The sequence below is a fragment of the Rhineura floridana genome, chromosome 9 (assembly GCF_030035675.1).
Source record: "Rhineura floridana isolate rRhiFlo1 chromosome 9, rRhiFlo1.hap2, whole genome shotgun sequence".
Classification (NCBI taxonomy): domain Eukaryota; kingdom Metazoa; phylum Chordata; class Lepidosauria; order Squamata; family Rhineuridae; genus Rhineura; species Rhineura floridana.
Genome location: NC_084488.1, coordinates 49,210,136 through 49,216,135, shown reverse-complemented (window position 1 = coordinate 49,216,135; position 6,000 = coordinate 49,210,136).

Genomic DNA, 6,000 nt, shown 5'->3' with positions numbered 1-6,000 from the left:
TTCTTACTTACAACCAGTCTAAGGGGTGGCACTGCTGTCGGCTTTCTTTTCCTTAGACTCAGGTGTTGACCTTGTAGAACTCAACAGGGAGGAGGATGGAGACAAACCTAGAATTAGTTGACTCCCTCTGTCATTGGGTGGCTCCATGTTCCATTTCGCTCCATGCCTCCCACCCTGCCAATCCCAATGAACACCAGCCACCATCGGCTAGCCTCTCTCCAACCCATTTTTGGAGGGTTCATCACGTCAAAGTCAATATTTCATTCCATTTAAGATAGCACTTCCCTTTTCAAAGCTGAATTGTAAATAAGAGTCCTGAATCCATTATGTATAGAGGTTTAGAATGGCCTCCATCCTCTTTTAAAAGGGACCGTCAGCAGGTTTTATTTCAGTCTTCAGATTCCAGTTCCCAAGAAACCTTGATTTAGTACAGTGCTTGCCCATGTGCCATAAGGTCTTTTCATCAAAGAGATTGCTGAGAAAAGGATTTGAGAGAAATACATACGGCCATGAATGGTGTGTAAAAGGTGACCAGGGAGCTGTTATATAGCTCTACGTAGATAAAAAGAACTAGAGGGCATATCAGGCAAGAGGTTTAAGACAATGCTTGATGGGAATGAACGACATCACACACACTGTATGATCTCCAACACTCTCCATTCCCAGAGGACAAGTAGGTGTGACATAACGCTATTCCATGCAGATGCAAACATAAGCTCGGCCTGAAATGCTTCCCTGAATCTCAATTGGGAAACAGGAGAGTGCGACGTTGGCTTCTTGTTGAATACAGTGGATGTCAAGGAATGTTACTAGCAAGGTGGATCTGAAGTGGGGATGCAGATCCCGCCCTGGTCCTGCACCCGCTAGTCTTTGAGTAGAAGAGGAATCCTATGGAATGCCGTTTCAATGAGGTTAACACAGTTTCCCTTTTGCAAGAGTTCCCATGAGATTGCTTCAGGAAAGAGCACTATTTGGAAGACGGCCAGGATCCAGTTGTGGATAGAAAGGAATTTTGGGGGTTTGAGGGCACTGACTTTGGGATTTCAATTGGATTTATTGACTAATTACAACCATCAAATGACCCACTGGGACCAGTATGTATCGGGGGGAGGGGGGAAGAAGGACATCTTTCTCTGTAGTCATTTTCCTCTGAGGAACTGATCTGGTAGTCTAGATGCAACTGGCCCTTGGATGCTGTGGCTTAATCCTGAACCATCTCTCTACGGGGAAGCTTTATGCCCAGCCATCTGGGGAGGCGAAAAGTAGGCCCATCCCCAGCAGCCATCCAGCTCTTCTGGGTGGTCCCTAACCAAGTCAAGAGGAAGTGTGGAAATCCTGCACGTTGCTCTTGCTGTTAATTATCAGATGGCTCTAGCTGCCCATCAGTGAATACTCTATGGGCGGCTTACCACAAAAGCTATGGGCCCCAGTCCTCCACTCCATAATGTCCCGCGCAGTATAGGAAGGGGCCAGCTCAGCCCGCCTCCCCCTCCCCCCGCTAGCTTAGGTAAAAGGGCTGAGATGCCATTTGCCTGATTCCTCAGGCACATCCCTCAGAAGAGAAAGGTAGGCCACCTCCCTGAAAGCGGTGAGTGCCGTCCTGTGAGAGTGGACTGGTGGTCAGTCCTTGACACTGAATCAGGTCATTGGTCCATACAGCTCAGTATTGTCTACACTGACTGGTAGTGGCTCTCCAAGGTTTCAGTCAGGAGCCTGTCCTAGCCCCACCTGGAGATGCCAGGGACTGAACCTGGGGCCTTCTGCATGCAAAACAGGTGCTCTGCCACTGAGCTACATCCTTCCCCTAAGTCACCATTGAGCAGCTGCCAATGGAAACCTTTTTCCTTAGCTTCATAGCTGTGTGGGAGATAATTCTGAAATGAATTGTGTCTGAGGAAGGAAGAATTAACCCTCCCCTCCCCATGCACTGTGATCCAGATAACAAGGGAGGGGCATGGCTGCAATTAATTAAAGAAAAATAAGAGACAAGGCTGCCTTCCTGTTTCAATAAGCCTTTTAAGTAGAGACCTTATCCCAGTCTGTGTCGGAATTGCTTTTTAAGATGTTTTAAAAGCTTTTTTTTAAAAAGACATTTTTAAACATGTTTTAATACATTTGAAAGTCTGTTTTTATGATGTTTTAGAGTGTTTTTGTTTGCTGCCCTGGGCTACTACTGGGAGAAATTGTGGGATATAAATGTAATAAATTAATAAATATGCATTATGCTTAACATGTTGTTTGACCCTGATTTGACCATGCTTCATGTGTAATTTCTGATTCCATCTTGCTTCTCCTGCTGTCCATCCAGCATACATTAAAGCCCTGGCTAGGGGCAAATGGGGCATATGTGTAAATGTCTCTGAAATAGTCTGTGCATATTTCCCTTTGGGTCGAGGAATGGGACTCGAGTTACATCTCATTGTTCCAGCTCCTCCTAGTCTACAAACCCACACATAGCAAGGCTGCTTCTATAACTGTGTGTTTTTTCTGCTTCATTACAGAATAACTTACTGACATATGAGGATCAGACACTGCAGATCTGATCGGTTAGGGTGCTGCAATAGTTGCAGCAAAGCAAGTCACCGCTTTTGTTGGCAGTCTGCAGGGCAACGTTGCCCTATTGCAGTCCTAAACACACTTTGTAGTCCCCATTGGGATTAAGGGAACAAATATTTGAGTAAGTATTCTTTGGCTACATCTGTCAATGTCGCAAGACACTGTCAAGAAGAAAAAGTATAAGAAGAGATAAATATGAATAATATTTTTGTCATGAGTTCTAAACCTCAGTTTTAAAACAGATATAAACTTAGATTGTTCATATTCTTCATCAGTACTAACAACGCATCCCTACTGATATTTACATGCTGACAGCCCCATAGGTAATCAGTCCATTAGATCTATGAGTCGCATAATGTATTACTCTATGAGACAAAATAACAAAACATTTGAATTGCCAGTTTTTATGTGAAACACATAAAAGAGAGACTGATATCCTAGGCACTTTCTGTGCCAGGTTATTTATTTATTTATTTTATTTATTTAATTACATTTCTAGACCGCCCTATAGCAGAAAGCTCTCAGGGCGGTGTACAACAAATAAAATCACAATTAAAATATGAGCAAGTGTGGAAAATATATATATATATAGTACAATTATAAAACATTAATAAAATTGCCATTGAGATTTAAATTAAGATCATATTGAGTTTAAAATGTTAAATTAAAATATTTAAAAATTTACAAAATTTAAAAAGCCTGGGCGAAAAGGTAAGTTTTTACCTGGCGCCGAAAAGATAACAGAGAAGGCGCCAGGCGTATCTCGTCTGGGAGGGCATTCCATAGTTCGGGGGCCACCACCGAGAAGGCCCTAGATCTAGTTGTTGATCTCCGGGCCTCTTTATGGGTTGGGACCCGGAGAAGGGCCTTCGACGTCGAGCGTAGTGAACGGGTAGGTACATAGCGAGAGAGGCGCTCCATCAGGTATTGCGGTCCGATGCCGTTTAGGGCTTTATAGGTAAGAACCAACACTTTGAATCTGGCCCGGAAACATATCGGTAGCCAGTGCAGCTGCGCCAGGACAGGTGTTATATGGTCAAATTTCTTTGTCCCAGTGAGAACTCTGGCCGCAGCATTTTGCACTAGCTGAAGTTTCCGAACCGTCTTCATAGGTAGCCCCACGTAGAGTGCATTACAGTAGTCCAATCTAGAGGTTACCATAGCATGGATAACTGAGGCAAGATGCTCCTTGCTCAAATAGGGTCGTAGTTGGGCTACCAGCCGGAGCTGGTAGAATGCATTCCGTGCCACCGAGGCTACCTGAGCCTCAAGTGACAGAAGCGGATCTAATAAGACCCCCAAACTACGTACCTGTTCCTTTAGGGGGAGTGTAACCCCATCTAGGACAGGTCGAACGTCAACCATCTGGGCAGAGGGTCCTCCCACCAACAGCATCTCAGTCTTGTTAGGATTGAGTTTCACATTATAGAAGTTAGATAGTAAGAACTATGGGCAGTTGCGCCTGCTTGCTTCATTCACCAACCTCGCCTACCATCACCAAAGCTACACCCTTCCCCCTGGGTCTCTAGAGCCCTCCCCCTTTCCCCTTAACTGGTTGTGAAGGCCCTCCACCTGCCCCCCCACAGGTTGCCAAAGCTCCCCCTTTTGTAAACATGATGCATATATAGATATAGGGATGAAGACCGCCTGAACCCTTCTATCCCAGCTCGATCACTGGGATCATCGGCAGGAGTGGCTTTGGTTGTCCCCCAAGTTGGCAAGGCTCATTTAACATCAACACAAAATCTAGCCTTCAGTGTCATCAGCCCACTGCTCTGGAATGCTGTGCCAACAGAGATGTAGTAGGTGCCTTCTGTTTTAAGCGCCTGCTGAAAACCTTTCTGGTCCCCCAGGCTTTTGCAGGCAATTAAGAAGATGCTTTTTTTTTGCAACAGTTGACCTTTGTTTTTATTGTATTTTTTAATGTTTTATTCTGTGGTCATTTTTAACATATTGTAAATCACTTTGATGTTTTTAACGAAATAGCGGTATACAAATATTTTTATAAATAATAAAAAGAGACCTGCTAGATCAGACCAAGGCCCATGTAGTCCAGTATTCTGTTCTCACTGTGGTCAACCAGTTACCTATGGGAAGCCTACAAGCTGGACCTGAATGCAACAGCACTCTCCCTACTCGTGATTCCCAGCAACTGGTATATAGAGGCATATTGCCTTTGACAGTGGAGGGAGCCTAATACTCCATAAATTTGTCTAATCCAAGTTAGTGGCCATCAATACTTATTGTGGGGTGAATTCCATGCATTTTCTTTCCTCTGTCCTGAATCTTCCAACATTCAGCTTCATTGGATGTCCTCAAGTTCTATTATTATGAGGGAGGGAGAAAACCTTCTCTACCCACTTTCTTCACACATGTAATAGATATTCACATGTAGCACTGGTGTTCCCTATACCTTGCAAAGAAGACTATGTATACACATCGCCAAAAAACCCAGCTTGTGGTATATGCAGTGTATACATGTGCTTACAATGTATATGTGCTTTATAAAAAAAGATGAGTACAGCTCTTACATTGTTCATCATGAAATGCATGCACTGCCAGACACATGGAAGTTCGAGAAATCAATGGGACCTACTTCCAAGTAATGAATGGGTGCCAATCCATAATTGAAATCTAAGCATGAAGACCTTTAGTTAGAAGGAGAACCACTGACTGATAAATCAACTTTTTAGGAACAGCACGATGAACTCTAGGTCTGCCATACAAAGCACATTTACTTGGAAGTATGCTGTACTGAAATCAATTATACTTTCTTTAAGTTAATGTAGGATCCAAGTGACAGTGTAAAGCGATAGCAGGATAAGGTCATGCTGATAGAGCTTAGAATACATCCACAGTAAATGTTTGGGTGGAAGCTCAAGAATTGAATGTTCTGCCTAAATGGAAAACATGATGAAAAATTAATGTAGTGACAGGAAAACAGGAGTGTGTGTTTACTGACTCATCCCAAAAAAATATGACAGGGTAAAAAAGAATGTCACTAGAGCAAAACAGTGAGATGTATTAGTGACATCCAAAAATATGACACTCAGGTAAAGCACATTCTAATCATGACCACCACTACACTTTGAGCTTACTCTGGCACAGCTATCTGATGCTCTCCCAGCAGCAACTTCGAAAACACAGTAAAAGCAGTGGGAGAAATGAGGCAATATAGCAGCAATGACAAACCCCCTCATAGCATCCTTGCCAATTCTGTTGCAATCATGACATCATTGCAGCCAATGTCTCAAACAGCCATGCACTGAAGGCACCACTCAATATGTGTTGATTGTGGGAAGAATCAGATGATATCACAGAAATGGTTCCATGCATGTTCCTGCACAATGCACAAGTGCACAGTCAGGAAGAGCCCATAGCACCTGCACAGCTAATACCATAGGCTAGTGGCCAGGAAAACAGCAGCTCATGCCATCACAAGTT